The 17,268-nt window shown below is 32.8% G+C and overlaps 1 long non-coding RNA gene across 1 annotated transcript; it reads right to left on the reverse strand.

The window, feature by feature from the left end:
- Positions 1-2,040: 2,040 nt before the first annotated feature.
- On the reverse strand, positions 2,041-8,026 carry LOC130614625 (uncharacterized). Its single transcript, XR_008975922.1, has 2 exons — positions 7,327-8,026; positions 2,041-2,283 (listed from the first exon to the last, which is right to left on the reverse strand). It is a non-coding gene; the product is annotated as an uncharacterized LOC130614625 (long non-coding RNA).
- Positions 8,027-17,268: the final 9,242 nt, after the last annotated feature.

A 17,268-nucleotide genomic window follows, 5' to 3' on the forward strand; every position in this document is an offset into this window, starting at 1 on the left:
TAATCTAAAGTATGTTTACTCCGCCAGTGAAAATGACCTAGTTGAAAAAAGAATGACTACAAATAATAATGATGAACATCGATTATTCAACGATATCCTTTCCGAGATGAAAAGAAATACTGTTAGGTTCCCACGTGCAATCGAACCAAACAAATAAGTTAATGTTACTACTAACTGTCTGTGGTATCTTGACGGTAACAAAGAAAAATTAAACACCCGATCGAAAAATACTTCGAAAGTTCAGGTGATCCCGCAAAGGTACGTTTGATTTATATGTTAACAACCTCGTACCCCGGTGTTTCTGTAAGCGAGGCTGCTCGGGCAACTTACGGACAGTCCCTAACAGGCCAATGTAGTGATCTCACTATGGGGAAAGAACTTTTCATGTCGGTTTTTAGGCTAAAACGTAGCTTTTGATGGACTGTTCTTAAAAAAAGCTGTTTAAATATTATAAACCAAAAAATGACGTCACAGCGTCGATTTCAAGTTTCCTTGTCGGTTCGTTTTAATTGAATTTATTCAAAAATACGGCTCCCGGAAACTTTTAACAGCTCTTTTGTTAGTCACTGACATATCAGGCACGAATTGTGACAGATAAAATATTTACAGGTTGCCCGCGCATAGTGAGAACACTGTTTTCCGACAGTTTTTCAAATATTTCGTCAAAATAGGGCATTTTCGTCAACATTTGACGACAGTGTCGGGAATACGTCAAGTTTTTCCGTAATGTTAGCAGAATCGCGAAAATTGAAAATGGTAGCTTAAGGCGGTAAAATATATAAACATTATTTTTGCCGAACAATTACTGCAGTATGGGAACTTTTTTTCAATGTGCGTTTATGAGAGCTGAAGTAATACGCAGTACTCAAAGTATTAGTTATCGCAACAAAGATGTACGTTTTAATAATTTTTTGGCTATGTTTCCGCATCAATCAATAACTAAGGAATATTTTAACAGAAAGGCCGGCGAGCTTAATGCATTTGTCAGAAAATTTAAATGGATGGGCGAAAAAAGGTGTAAGTACCTGGAGGAGTTTTCAAGAGAAAAGTGGTTAAAGCTGGACAGTGACAAGCAAAAATATCATACAACGCACGAATGTGTAGGATGCAGTTCACTTAAAGCCGATATAAATACATTTCCAATTTCAACAACACACAGACGCAAAAAACCTAATCGGTTGAAAACACCCTTAGCTGATATCACAAACACACCAGATACACCAATAAATATTACTCTCGAAATTCCGCACACAAAAAATGACATTTCATATATGAAAGGAGCAGCCGAGTTTGTTCTTGACAGTGTCAATGACAAATGGGATAAAATATTTGATACACCGTTTCCTAAAATTTTGACGAAAGTGAAATCAGCTAACGTTGCGGAAGTAAAAACAAATTGCGAAAAGAAAAGAGAGTTAAGGCAAAAAAATACAAAAATTAAAAAATGCCTGGAAAAAAATGTTTTGGTCAAGGCAAAGTCATGGATACGATTTTGGGAATCAGACAGTCCAAATCTACCTACAAAAAATCAAGATCCATTCAGTATCTTGAGAATAAAGAAAAAGCAGTTGAAAGAATGATTGGTAAGAACAAATTTATTTATTTTTTATCCAATATTAGAGCAATGTTATAAATACATATTTTATATATATATATATACATCTATAAATATATGTACAGCAACTGTTTCCAACATATGTAAAACTAATTTTAGAACAAGTTAGAACTATACTGGGCTGTATGATTTTTTACAATTTTTGTACAAAAACAAACGTTACACACTTTTTAGCAGGAATGAAAGAACTAAAAAAATGTTTAAAACATAATAATAAACAAACCAAATTAAACAAACAAACAAACAAACAAACAAACAAACAAACAAACAAATAAACATCTTTTTAGGAAGAAAACAATCACTGCAATCTCAAACAGATGATACACCAATGAAGAAAAAGAGGAATAGTCCAGACACGAATAAAATTAATTTTGACAAAAATGCACTGTTAGAAAAAGTAAAGCATATGGAAGATGGTTCAAAGGTAGTTACGAATATAATATTCTGTAAACAGTACTTACAATATCCATTAACACACGGATAATTTTTATAAATTTTAGATAAATTATTCTGAATTGGCACGAAAGTATGGCATTCCTGGCACCACTGGAAATACGGTTGTCATAGAATACCTGGAAAACAATGGCATCGATTTATCGAAATTTACCAACAACTTTGTTAATCCAAACCGAATGCGTCGTAAATACGAAAAATTTCCAGGTAAGAATCTAAAGAATAATGTTTTACACATAACAACAGCTTTTTCCTGATTTTCCAATTTTTGAAAGCTTTTTTTTAATAAATTTTGTATTTTTATCACACAAATTTGTAGTTAAATATTCTAAATATAATATTCTAATGTATATATACTACTTTTGTTCTACTACTGTTCTATGAACTTTATAATCTGTAATACTACTGTTCTATAAATTGTAAAATGTATAATACTGTACCAAAAAGATGTATATATATACTTTACAGATGGTAGTGGTGTTTCAGTACCAATGCCTCCCACATTTGAAAAGATAAAGAAGGAAGTTTTAAAAAAATTGAATCAGGAGAGATCTTACTTGGGTCTTTAATTGAACCAAAAAAGTATAAAAAGATAGTAATGAAAAATGGTCAAATATCAATAGAGGAGTTTACAGTTTCTGGTAGATGCATTTCAATGAGCGAAATACGCAAGAAAATCTTTCTAGAACATGAACAAATGGGTATATTGAGAAATAAATATTCAACTTTAACAAGATATTTTATACTGTGGTCAGACCATGCATCAATTCTCAATGCTGGACATTAACTGCTGACTGTCAAAGTTGTGTATGATGATGAAATATTTTATACTGATGAAGAAATGTTTGCCAAAACAGGTAATACACAAATTGTTGTTTTATATATTTTTAAATTCAATGTCTCATGAAAAACATTAGGCTGAGATTATGCTAGAACTTTGTAAAATAAACATTCAGAATTGACATTTTGTTTCTAAAATAAATCTAACAAAAATATTGAACACCTTAAAATCAAACTGTGCTTCTTCTTAAACGCATTTTAAATGTTTCTTTATTTAACATTTGTTTACAAGGCGTTTCACATAACGTACAAGAATTGGTGGAATGTCCATCAATATACATAGTTGGATTTGCTAAAGATAGTATTGCTGAAAAGCTGTTCTATGTAGAGACAAGACTTAGTGACATAAGAGCCATGTCGGAGGAAATTATTGTCAATGGCATAAGATTGGTGGATGTGATGAGGTTTTTTCATGGTGGGTGTTATTTTACTACAGTACATTTAAATGCGGAAAAATAAGTCAAAATACAGGTATCTTAAGAGAAGTAACTAGCTAGAATAAAAATTTTCAAACAATTAGAAGACTATATCATATTGTATTTATAATTTTCATTTTTAAATTGAAGTTTAAAAATTAAATTATTTTTTTGTTTCTTTAAGTATAATGTGTAACAATTTCTAGAAAAAATACAATTTTGTGTGAGCTGAATTTCGCAAACATTGCAAAAATGATAATGATTCGGAGCACCACAGTTTGCATTAGCAATCAAAAAATTTTAGGAACAACTTATTTTAAGTTGCAATATCAAAAAATTTTATTTACAAAAATTAGTCCCTTAATGCTATTTTTAGAATGAAAAATGTATAATTAGTTTGATTTATATATAGGTGACCATCCAGAGATACAATATGAAGGTGGCAATTTGCATGGAGGAAATCATCCATGCATTTGCGGATGTAAGAAAAGCAGATTTAATGATATTGCACATGTTTACAGCAATAATATAATGTCTTTAGAAGACAGAAGACAAAAGGTACACCACTTACAATTTATATACAAGTTAAAATAATACACTATATACTTTGAATAAGCAATGCAAAACACAGGAAAATCTTAAATATCAACTAAACTAATTTAGCATTAACTTAATTCCTTATGATTATTTCTTAACGTTTGTACTCATTATGTAGGTTATTGCCGGACCATCTGGAAGATTATGCAAGGCTATATCCCCATTTCAACAACTCAAAGTTGATGCTTTGAGCTTAGAAGTTAATTACAGAAATCTTGATCGTAACATATCAACGTACGAAAAACTACATAAAAAAGATCTTGAACTATTGTTGAAAAATCATTTGGCAGGTCAGTAAATTTAATTAATTATTTGTTAATTTACTCATTTTGTTGTGAAATTCATAACACATATATATATATATATATATGTGAAACCGTTTTATTATTTAATTGAGTGAGTCATTCATATATTTACTATTTTCTTTATGTTAAGGAATATCACGTGCTCCAGTTCTTTGTTATGGTAATGAGCATGATACCATAGCTTCATTGAATCTTGAAGAATACGAAGTTATGCCAATTGAACCACTACATGACTGCAAGGGGCATATAAAAATGTGTGGGATGTCCTGCCTGAGATTTTAATACCTAAGGAATATAAAATATTCCAACAATCCTTGGATGCCACATATGGTTATAAAGATAAAATCAGAGGATCAGACTACCGAATGTCGACAATAGTGGTTTATCAAGCAATGAAAAACAATTGCAGGAACAAAATTGAAGACCTTTTGTACACTTTGATGGAGATAGTACGTTTAGCCTACATGAAGTCACAAAAAAGATCACCAAAATTTATTCTACGCATACATAATGTGACCTTTCAGCATGCAATGTTATGTCAGTCTGTACTTGGAAATAACCTGAAAACAATAACAAAAGAAAAACTCTATGGCATATATTTTCATTCCCTGACCGCTCACCTGCCTGAGGTGTCAAGAATTGGTGCTCCAAGCTCCTTACATTCAGAAAATGAAGAGCAGTTATTCAGTAAAATAAATCAAATCAGCTTGGGAACATCATCAAGAACGTTGGAGTCTATGCGTGATAATAGTATCATTCGCATTCAAGAAGAGCAAAAATTCAATATGAAGAATGCTAGAAGTAAAACATCTTCCAGCACTTCTAAAATATCAATGTTTTACAAGTCTATTGTTGGTAAGTTTTAATTAGGCGTAATATATATCATAAAAGCTATTTTTTTCCTTTGATTTTATCTTAAATACTTTATCAGCTTTTTTGAAGGGTGTTGTAATAAAACAATTTAAAAGAATAAAAAAATCCACCCATTTTCTTACGAAACTGAAAATAAGTCCACACAAACTGCACCAAAACTACACTGGCATTAATTTATTCTTGCATTAACATAGCCCCAAAGGGTAATTAAATTAAATTTCATCTTACCAATTTTCTTTAGACAATTAGTTTTAGGTATATATAGTTTTTATTTGCGAGAATTAATTTCCCAAATCAGTCAATAAAAAGTTTCGATCGTGAGATTTTAATAAGCTAAATTGTTTTGCGAAATCATGAAATCCAGAAAAATTTCTTTAATTGAAAAAAGAATCTGAAACACGTTATTCAAATTTGTAACCTTCATAAATAGTGTATATACAACAATTATCCACATTTTTTTCCTATACGAAATTAATGAGCACAAAGTCTCGTGTTAAATTTTAGATGGAGGGAAAAGAAGCAGTTTTGATATAAATCTACCATCACGGAAATATCAAGCTCATTTAGAAAGACTGGCAGACTTTCTACTTTGTGGTGCTGGTGTTTGGTGGCACATGGAAGAAGATAAAAAACGAGTAATATTTCATGATGGAGAGGAGGATGATAATGTCAGGGATGAATGACCGCTATGAGCCACTTCAAAAGGGACAACCTTCAATCCATAGCAAGGCATATTAAAATTTGCTGGGAAAGATGTGTGGAAGGTAACATTGAGTTACCAATTGAACAAATTAATTTATTTGATATCAATGGTGACTTTTTGAAGTGCAAAACATTTCAGGATTCCATATGCAAAATAAATAAGGAAACAATGGTAGAAGACAAAACAAATATGGAAGCAAATGTAGAAATGTGCGAAACAAACAGGGATGACTTACCAGGAAGCGAAGATAACAATGAAGTTACTGAAGTTTCACTAGAGGAACAACCTGGAATAATTGACATGGATGATAAAGCCGTCGATTTTGAAAAATTTATACAGGTAAAGGAAAATCATTCTTCCAAGTTGGTAACAAAAATGGTTGTTACACAGAACAGCGATTTGCTTGTGTCCAGCGTTGGTAAGATGATTGCACATGTTATTGGACACTCAGTAAAATTGCAAGAGTTTGATAAACATCATGTCTTATTCAAAAATACAAAAAACGAAAACTCAAGAAAAAGGTGTAAAGATTTAATTTTTCATTTCGGCAAATTGATTATGGATGCTCAACAGGAAGCACAAGTTTGTATTCAAACTTGGGAAAAACAGTTTGTAGACAAAAATTTGAAGGTGCCAAGTATAAATGACTTGCGGTTAAATGACACCTACAGGGAAAAATATAAAATAAAAAACATTGCTCAGAAACTTTTAGATCAATGGAGGAAGATATAAAGTGTTTGTTTTTTCAGAATATATATATTGTTAAACAATGTTTATATTTTAAATATTATATTCTAGAAATTTTGAGGACAATATTTATAAAAAAGGTCAAATCTTACAAGTCTGGTCTTGCTTTAACTTTACACAAGAAATAAGTTTTTCTAAGTCAGCATTTTAATTGCCTGTCGATTTTTTAAACCTGTGCAATACTCCCGTTAAAACATAAACATTAAAACTTGTGAGTATATACATATTATTTTCAACAGCTTTTATTAAATATAGCTTTTGTATATACTTTACCAGCTAGCTATCCTTGATTTAGAAAATTAAAGATATATTGTTTTTAACAACCACTAAGGAACTTTTAGACGTACGCCCATGAAACAAGTTCAGATCAGTTTAAAAATAAAATAACAAAATCTTTTCTAAAGCACTCAAAAACTTTCACTCATTACGGTTCATTATGTGGTGCATATATCCGTACCCTACTAAAGCAAACTAAACTGCTTTTCTAATTAAGCTACTCTTTTGTACAGAGGCGGGATTTGCACCCACGACTATTTAGCTAGCTAATCTGTAATCTGCAGTGATCTAAAACCTACATAAAGAGTTTGTATTTTTTGACTGACTGTTTTTTATTACTGTAGCTTTAGGTATAGCTAGCTAGCTGTCAAACCATGATGGTAAAAATTTAAACTTTAGCTAGCCAGGTAAACACTTTTGGGAGTTCTTAGTAAAATATAATGTATATAATTTTACCTATAGCTGGAAAGATCAAATATATACAATACAAAATGTATCAACCCTTTTTTTTCTGTGTTCTGTTACAAATACGTCGCAAACATTTCTGTCAAAAAGACATTCGTAAAGAAGATGGCTGCCTTCTTGCCCTCCTCTCTTCCCACACTTTAAAAATAAAGGCATGTCAGCGATGTATCCTCCCACAAAATCAGCACGTCAAAAGAACACGTCAAACAGCAAAACGCGGGAAATAATTTAAAGAAACGCGGTATACACGTGCTTCTCCCGAAAAAATTAAAGACGCGCCGTAAGTTGCCCGAGTGTATTGTATTTTTTCAACCCATGGGTTAATATTATCATACTTTTTATATGTTTAGATTTGTTCATAAATTCAGTAATTAAAATGAATGGCGAAAAAAATAAATTAAAGCTCCACCGCTAAGTTCTGCTGATTTGAAACGTTATTTATGGTGCTTAATGCAATCGTTCACAACAAAGTGGGGAAAGTTTCGCTCTGACTTGAAATCATTAGCTTCATCAATTGACAGTTATGCTCACTTTCTTGATACAGCAGAATCCAAACAACGGTCCAAGCAACTTTTTCTGGCTTATCATCAATGATAAGCCAGAAATGTCGAAGCTGGCCCTGCTTCCCTTGTTCTTACTCAAGAACTTTATACGGGTTTGCGCACCTATGTTAAGAAAATAAGAAATAAATTTGAAGGGATGTATATTGCCATCGACACGCCAGTGTTTGTAAGATGGAGTGGCAACAAGATGTCATCGTCAATAGCAACGGAACAGATAAATTCTTTCTGGGGAAAAGCAATCTGCTGTGTCGAAGGTACATGGGGAAAAAGGGAAATGAAAGGAGATCTGGCCTACTTAATGTGTCACTCTGTTGAAACAGCTGGTTGAATTCATTATTTGCAAAACAAAAAAGGTTGGACAAAACGGAAAGAAGAACCAAAAGAAGAGCTGGAGAGTTGTGTTAGAGCTTATTCCAACGAGGAGATATGTAAGAAGAAAATCACACTTATCACAATTCGTCAGAAGATAAAAGAATTCCAGCCTTCACACACATAACTGAAATTGCACTCAGGGATGAAATCTATATTATCCATAAAGGCAACCCATTGTTGTGTTATTGAATTTTTAGTTCTCCCACGTTATATATGTCAAATATGTTAAATAAGATTTCCACTTAGTGAAAAATGTCGCAATTGATTGGTAAGCGGAGAATGTCGAGTCGCGAAAAATAAGAGCCAATTCTAATTTTTCCTGCGAAATCAGCTTCCCTCTTATACATATTACTAACTTTCACATTTTTCCATCTTTAAACGTGCTGTTTGGCCACGTCCGTCAAGGTTTCTATTGTAATTTGTTATTGCCTTTAATTTAGATAATTCTTATGAAAACTCAGCAGTTGATGCAGATGATATGGAAATTTATAAAAAGCAATAAAAACCAATCAACTGCACATCAGGGAACAGTCGCAAAAGCAGAAAGGCAATAGTGGTGTTTACTGAACATGATTTAGAACGAATTCATATGCATTTTAAGTCCCTGATCGAGATTGACCAATCAAATAAAATTTGCATAAAAGAGTTTAAGAAACTCGTGTCAAATTCAGAACTTAGCATTGTTTTTCTGAAACACGGTGAAGATGGTTCTTCACAATGAAAAAACTGTAAAAATCAGAAGGAAATAATTTACAAAGAGGTGGCAAGCCACCGCAATGATGAACTCAACCTGTTAGGTCTTTGGAAACAAGCTAGAGGTTGTACTCCTCTAGAGAATATGCCTCTAAAAGCACAATTCTCCCTTTTTCCAAGGAATTAATTAAAAAAATATAAAAAATAAAATAAAAAGGACACAACACATTTGAAAAGATGAACAGAACTTTAACCAAGGGCAGGTAGGTTTCGACCCATATTTCTGAACCTAAGTACCCTGGATGTCTAGCTGGGTCACCTCGAAGAGGTCCGCGGACGGTCATCAGCAGAAACTAGACATCCCTATCTTCCTAAAATTAACTTTGACCACTTTCTGTTCAACTGTGCTATTCTTTGTTTTTAACTCAGGTAATAAGTGGAGTCGTTACTCTCCAAAGACAAGATCATGTGTGATCAAACCCCCTGCTAATATTTTTTTTTTTATTCTTAATTTATTTATTCTTTTTTTTTAACTGGAGTAATAAGTGGAGTCGTCACTCTCCAAAGACAAGACGTATTGTGATCAAACCCCCTTGCTAACTTAATTCTTATTTGATTTTGTTTTATTTTTGACTGGGGTAACAAGTGGAGTCGTCACTCTCCAAAGACAAGACTGAGTGTAGTCAAGCCCCCTTGCTGACTCATTCTGGTTAAAATATTCTTATCTCAGCTCTTCTAAAAAGAAAACATATGACTCGTGCCTGTTAATAAGGCGGTCATCACAGAAAATTACTGCTCTATCGTTGCAATGTATCCACCTGTGTACCATTTGGTCGAAGGCTATGGTTGTGTAGTGACCATTATTTAAGTTGCCGCAATGGTTGATAATAGCCCTTTATTAAAAATTTTTACGAAATTTCACTTCTCCATCTACGGTTAAAGGTATGGAAAGGGTACCACGGTAAGCAGTAATACGAGGCAATTTTTGACACAAGGCCGTTGGCACTGCCAAAACGTTTTAGCTGTAAAATGAGATGGGAACCGCACGACACTACTTCTTTTTCAATTAGAGCTGTTTGATGAGCGTTGCAAACATGGCAGAAGTAGGCATTGGTGTCTGACAACTCCTCGCTTTCGAAGAAATTTGTAACGTAGGGTGCAGAGAAAGTTGGATGCATGGTGCTATAACTTCTGAGTAGCTGGTAATATGACATGAATTGCAAGTGGTTGATGTCTTGATGTCAATACTAAAAAGACTTCCAAGAAATGGAAAGTCTAATGACAGACCAAGTAGGAGATATTCAAGAACCTCGGGGACGTCGTGCTGAGCAAAGATATTAAATGCACTTCCCTTCGCAGCTGAGATATGATGTTTCATAGCACGCAAAATATGGGAGGGATCAACTGCACTTCTAGAAACAGCCAAACTTTGAAGAACACCCTTTTCCGCAGAAGGCACTGAAGATGCTGTTGCACCAAGACATACATAATACATTTACACTTTTTATGTATATTTCTATTTAACACACTGAATTACTGTTATTTTCTGCAGTAAGTTTTTTCCAGTGTGCAATGTTATTTAACACACTGAATTACTGTTTTCCCAGTGTGCAATGTTATTCAACACACTGATTACTGTTATTTTATGCAGTAATTTTTCCAGTGTTCAATGTTGACACGCTGAATTGCTGATATTTTATGCAGTAATTTTTACAGTGTGCAATGTGATTTGTGTGTGTTATTTTACATTTTAAACAAATGTTTGTCTAGGGTGTACAAATTGTACTTTTCACCTTAGGTTACCTAATTAAAATGTCAGTTCATATGGATATAAAAAAGAAAGGCAAAGGTAAATGATATATTATTCTTTAGAATATTCTTGTGTTACTTTGTATAAAATAATATGGTAAAATTTTATTTTAGACACACGTGGATGGAAAGAGGAAAGAGGAAGTTCCACTACTTTAAGTTTGGAAAAAGGTACTTTTTTGCTTAAAAATTTTCTTTTCTTGTATTCCTTCAAAAACTTATTGCCCTAGTTTGGCACAATCTCTTGTTGTTCAGAAAATTGGAATGAGGTTGACTTTAGAATAAGAAATGTGTGAACAAAAATGTAAAATGTGTAGGTAAGATAAACAAAATGGAAAATTACCAAAATAGCAAAAAAAGTATTATTTATTCTTTATTTATCCCTAGCAAGTCTGCGAACTTACTTTTTAAAACAATGAAACATCAGGTAAAAGAAAGAGATCGGAGTCAAGTGAAAGAGAAAGAGGTAAATATATTATTTACAAACGAATTAATTTATATTTTTGCACTGAAAAATTGAATGAATTGGTCATGTACTTTTTTACAGGTACCAAATTTACATGAAAAGAGTTCCGGACATACCGCAAAACCCACCCAGGCCCTAAAAACGATAGAAGTTTTAAGGCCCGGATGAAAAATGGGGGTCGTGGCCGCGACGGATTTGTTTGGGTGCCAAAAAAGAAAAAGATCACACAATCCACACACCATTACAATCCACACATTTCAAGTCCTCCAGCTCCAGCTCTACCACAGGTCAAAACATTAATATTTTTTACGGTTTCCAAACTTTAAACTTTAAGGCTTTCTTATGTTTACTTGGTCATATCTTCTTTCATTTTATTTTGATTTATTTCCCCCTTTTTGATTGTTATTTTAAAAACAAAATTTTGTCTTTAAATCTAAACTTGCTTAATGGATTTAAATAGCAGTTTTAGTTTGACATTTAGATTAAATTGGAGATATTACTACGTATATAGCTACAATTTTTTTAGTCAGTGTTACTTACTTGGGTTGGCCGCGTCATTAAACAACATCAATATTATCTGTTTGGTCAGTTTGACAACAATATTAAAATCTTTTTTGTGAAGTTGTTGTATGATTTTGCTTTGAGAACAATACACGTTGTGCATGTTTTTTTGTAAACTGCAAACTATTCTGGATAAAGTTTTGCAAAGTCGAACATTTCGAAAGTTTTTATAGATAAACAAAATGTTTTCAGAAGTGTTTATATATTAGCATTTTTTGTGTGAAAAGCACTATATATATTTTTATTACTATATGTATATTACTGTATACTATTGTATGTTGTATACTATTGTATGTTATAGCTAGCTATACATTTTGCACCTGTTTTCAAAGAAACCTGTTTTTCTTTTTTATCTTAGTTGTAGATGACTTTTTTGAATTGAACAATTTGGTATATTTTAATAAGAGAGGTAAATTTAAACTGCTCTTCCAAAAATAATATGAAAGACAAAAATATAACCTTACATATTAAACAAATTACTTGCCACGCTGTCACATGTAACCATCTTGTCTCGAACGTTCCTGCTCTGTCAACGTGAGTCATGTGGACGAAGTATTACGGAGGCAGATTTAAAATAATCAACGTCATTTCCAGCGCATATTTGTTAACAAAATTGATTTGTAACAATCACCAAGATAAAAAGGATAAGATTATCATACTTTCCGTGAAATAAACTATTACTTTAATACCCCTTCTCCTCGTTCTTAGAGATTCTTGCCTTTCCTCGAATGAGTGTATTACCAAGTAAAAAATAAGCTTTGAAGAAAAGTTACGCAAAAAATAAAAATTGCGAGTGTGTCAGTTTGGAAAACCTATTATTTTTCTCGTCTTAAAAGCTAAGACATGGCCTAGCCAGTGTCGCGTAAAAAGTGTAAGCAAAATTCTTATACACACTTTAGGTGACTTTTACCGGATTTTCCACCATTTATCGCTTGAATTTTTAAATAGCGGGAATACGGTTGATATGTGCGCAAACAAATCACCGAGTGTGAAACAGCCATGAATGATTCAAATATGTTTGTTAAGAAGATGATAAAAATGTGATTATGTTAAAAGTTATAGTTGTAGTTATAGTATAAGTTAAAGTTACATATGTGTATATATATATATATATATATATATATATATATATATATATATATATATATATATATATATTATATATATATATATATATATATTATATATATATTATATATATATATATATATATATTATATATATATATATATATATATTATATATATATATATATATATATATATATATATATATATATATATATATATATATATATATATATATATATATATATATATATATATATATATATATATATATATATATATATATATATATATATATATATATATATATATATATATATATATATATATATATATATATATATATATATATGTAGAATATTGGTAAAAGTGTATCGATAATTGGTATCGTTATTATAGTTGGTATTGATAATACGGTATCGGTAATAGGTAATGGTACAATGTATAGGTAATGGGTATGGAGTTGTATTGGTAATATCGGTAAAATGAACAAAAGGTATCGATAGTAATCTAGAAAGTATCGGTAAATTATAGTTATCAATACTTTGTATCGGTAATTTTATGGGTAGTATCAATACAGTATTATTACCGGTATTGAAAATAATTTACAAAGAGGTGGCAAGCCACCGCAATGATGAACTCAACCTGTTAGGTCTTTGGAAACAAGCTAGATGTTGTACTCCTCTAGAGAACATGTCTCTAAAAGCAGGTTGTTATGACTGGCTACGTTAATTTTTGCGATTAACAGTTAATGAATTTTATTAACCGTTAATACGACTTTGATATTTATAAATAACTGTAATGACCGACAATCAAAACTATTTACTGTCAACAAACTTTAATAACAGCCAATCTTTTAAATTGACGGTCAATCTAATTTTTTATCAGTTAATAAAAAAAGTTAACCGGCAACTGAAAACATTGACCGTTAATATCATTGACCGTTAACGTAAGAACGTTAACGGTAGCGCTATTTAATAAAAGTGGGTTTGGTAGTGCTATCGACTGGTCGTATAGTAAATCGAGAGAACAAACGGGTTTTTCTAATTGGAGATTTCAACATGGATTCATTAAAATAAAAAAACTCTCAGTAGGGTTTATACCAATAATTAACAGGTCAATACGGGTGACTAGTATATCTAACACAATATTTGACCACATATTTATTAACTCTCTCTTTGAAAGCCACATCACGTCACGTATCATAAAAAGAGATGTTTCTGACCGCTTTCCAGTTTTTTTTACATGCAATGCTGCTAAAGATACTCCGTCAATGCAGCGAAAAAAAAGATAATTTACAAAAGAAGTTTTTTTGAACCAGCACTTCAGAAATGTAAACTAGCTCCAGCGCAATCAAATTGGGAGCAAGTAGTAAACAGTTAAAGTGTTAGACGCGTACAATATATTTATAGAGATCTTCTAAAATAATACATAATAAAATCAAAATATTTGTAGCTTGGATGACGAAGGGAATAATTAAATCATCAGAAATAAAACAGAAACTATATAAAAAAACAGAACTACAATAGCGCATTAACACATAAATAATAAAATAAGTTATAGGTAAAAAACAAAATGTGCAACATTGTCTTCCAGACAGGATAACAAATTATTGAAAACGATACTGAAATAGGTAACACATTTTATTAAAGTAGTATATAAAGCTTAAACTTTTTTGTTGTTTTTTTTAGTTTGCTGAGGCAACTTCTAAAGAGAATTGAGAGGATTGAAGAACAACATCAAAAGAGATATAATGACATTTGCAAATGCATTAGTACCATTAAAAATGTCAAACAAAAGGATAAAAAATTATAGTTTCAAATCATGTAAGGGTAAGTACAGCTAGCTCATCTTCTAACCCTATTCTATTGAGTCTTTCATTCTTATGATTCTTATAAGTTACCAAGAGTGAGCTGAACTCTTTATCATCTGGGTCGAAAGTTTAATGAAAAAAAGGAGGTTTCACTCCAAATAATAAGAAGCCGTTAGAGAACTTCTCCATTCTCCTCTTTACAGGGATAATGGGAAAGCTAATGGATTTCGAATGTACTGAACAAACACCTATGAATGTGCAAACATGAGGATTGGTAAAATTCACTCAAGCTTGGGATCTGGTGCGGGCCCTTGAGTAAGCATCCCCTGCCTCCTGCAAGACACCAGCCACATTCATTGACACCATCCGCAAAAACCACTAACTTTTGTTAAAAGTTGGAAAAAGAAGAGTCGACAACTACAAATCGTATCGTTGTTGCTTTTACCTACTGACACAGATCCCAGGGCTAAGAATGTTAGGCTTGGAAGCCAGCCTTAAGAAAGGTTGTGACAAAGAATGAAAAGCAGCAAACCTGAAAACAAAAGAACTTTCTGACTTTAGACATGAACATTTGAGAAATCGTATCATGATGCTTGGGCTGACCAAGAAACCGTCCCTTAAAAAGGTAGACTTGGAACCCAGCGGAGCCAACCCAGAAAACCATTACATATCGTCTCGAACATCCAGTCAACTTTTATGCTTCAAAATCTGCTACTCTCCATTCTTTGGCAGGAGTTATCGTCTCGAGATTGCAACTGAAGACCCATCCTAACCGATGAAGAACACACACTCTTCAGTCACTAAAAACAAAAGGCCTTCATGATCTATGGTCTTTCTCACAGTCACTAGTCACTGGAGAACGTCTGTATTCTCCCCTTTACAGGGATGATCGCGAAAAGCTAATGGATTTCGGATGTACTGAAACAAACACCTATGAGTGTGGAAACATGAGCTATTCAAAGAATGTTGTTTATTAAAGCAATCTATTTGTCCTAGTCTTTGGACATTGTGCCATGGAGCACTGCTGCATGCAGAAAAATGTCTAAAGATAGGTGTCAATACTATGGAAGGTTGCGAACATAAACACCAACGTATTGCAACATATGCAGACAACACTACATATCAGTGCAGATGGCCAGTAATCTTTAGACATGAGTTCATTCAGCTTATTTACCTGAAGATGCTTGACAGAGAATTGAAAGGAAGACACCGTGCTTCAGCACTGTTTTATCGATCACCAAATTGTTCTTTGCCGCAGTTTGGTCTCGCCAATTACAAAGTCTTTCCTTGCGAACCATTACATTGTGTTGCTGGCCATTTAAAAAATACATACAATAAACTGCCATTTCATCTAAACAATAATGATAGACAGTTATTTGAAACAACGGTTGCAGCCTCCTTCAGCGTTGAAGAAGCTAAACGTTCTTCTGATTAAGCTTGGTAGACTACACAAACCACTGGCATGAGAGAGTAGATCGAAAAGTTTTTGAAATTCTTGAAACAGCTTGTGAAATTCAGGAGATCATGTACAGCCCAGAACAGTGTCGCACACCTACATCCACCTTGCGACTGCACAATACCACCTTTTTACATGCGTTGGCAATGAACGAAGTAATTAAAAGCCCTAAATCGTTAACCAAACGCAAACTGTATGGTATTGATTGCACATGCACCAGAACAATATCGTATCTTCTCTTGACCTACAACAAATGCAGAAAATAAGGAAAGAAGCTTCAACTTTCTTAAAGTAATTTCTTCGGAGACCTCAAATCACCAGCCTGCAAATGTAATCCTAAATGCATTTAACAGACTGCAAGTAAAGGAAGAAAACTCGAACCATACCAATCTATCTGGTACTGAAATTAAAATAACTAAACACAGCAGTGAAATTTCACGTAGAAGAAGCAATACAATTATACCTTACCATGTAATTGAGAAACATCCTTGGACATACCAATCCCACCTCGAGCACATTGCCGATTATTTGTAAACATCTCAATTTTGGAAAGAAGCGGACAGTGGTATGGAATTCTTTGACACCAACAAGGCACAAAAAAGCCAAAGACACTCATCACTTTTAACAACATACGATAGAAACAGAAAAGGAGTTAAGTGATCCAGAAAATATACCAGCCTTCAAAATAAAAATTGGAAATAAGAATGATGGTACATTAATAACGTTTCTGGACGCAATAAGCTTTGGTTCCACTATGAGAGAAGAAATAACACTAACAGAACCAGCCACTAGCATTGATGCAGTACCAGCATCGTCACCGAATGAGCACCTCAATACTGGACTTTTCAAGCCATCATTCTGCAACACCAATGACTCCTCCGACAAGCACTCCAAAAGCAGCAGCAACAATAAAAAAAATTACCAGACACAGCAAAACAGTTGCCATCAAATCGTATCATCTCCTTAAAAAATGGATACAACATAACTGAGCAAGACAGCAAATTTGCTTGTAAAGATATACACCTATTTAACATTATACGATTACGTAATCCCGGCCGGGAGTCTCGGTACCATTTGGGGGTGCCGCTAAGATTCAGTACACTTGAGAAAACGAAGTATAAACATCGCGCTATAGCTATCAAATTATTTACCAACTTTTTAAAACATTTAAAACAAAC

Source organism: Hydractinia symbiolongicarpus, chromosome 11 (genome assembly GCF_029227915.1).
Source record: "Hydractinia symbiolongicarpus strain clone_291-10 chromosome 11, HSymV2.1, whole genome shotgun sequence".
Taxonomy (NCBI): Eukaryota; Metazoa; Cnidaria; class Hydrozoa; order Anthoathecata; family Hydractiniidae; genus Hydractinia; species Hydractinia symbiolongicarpus.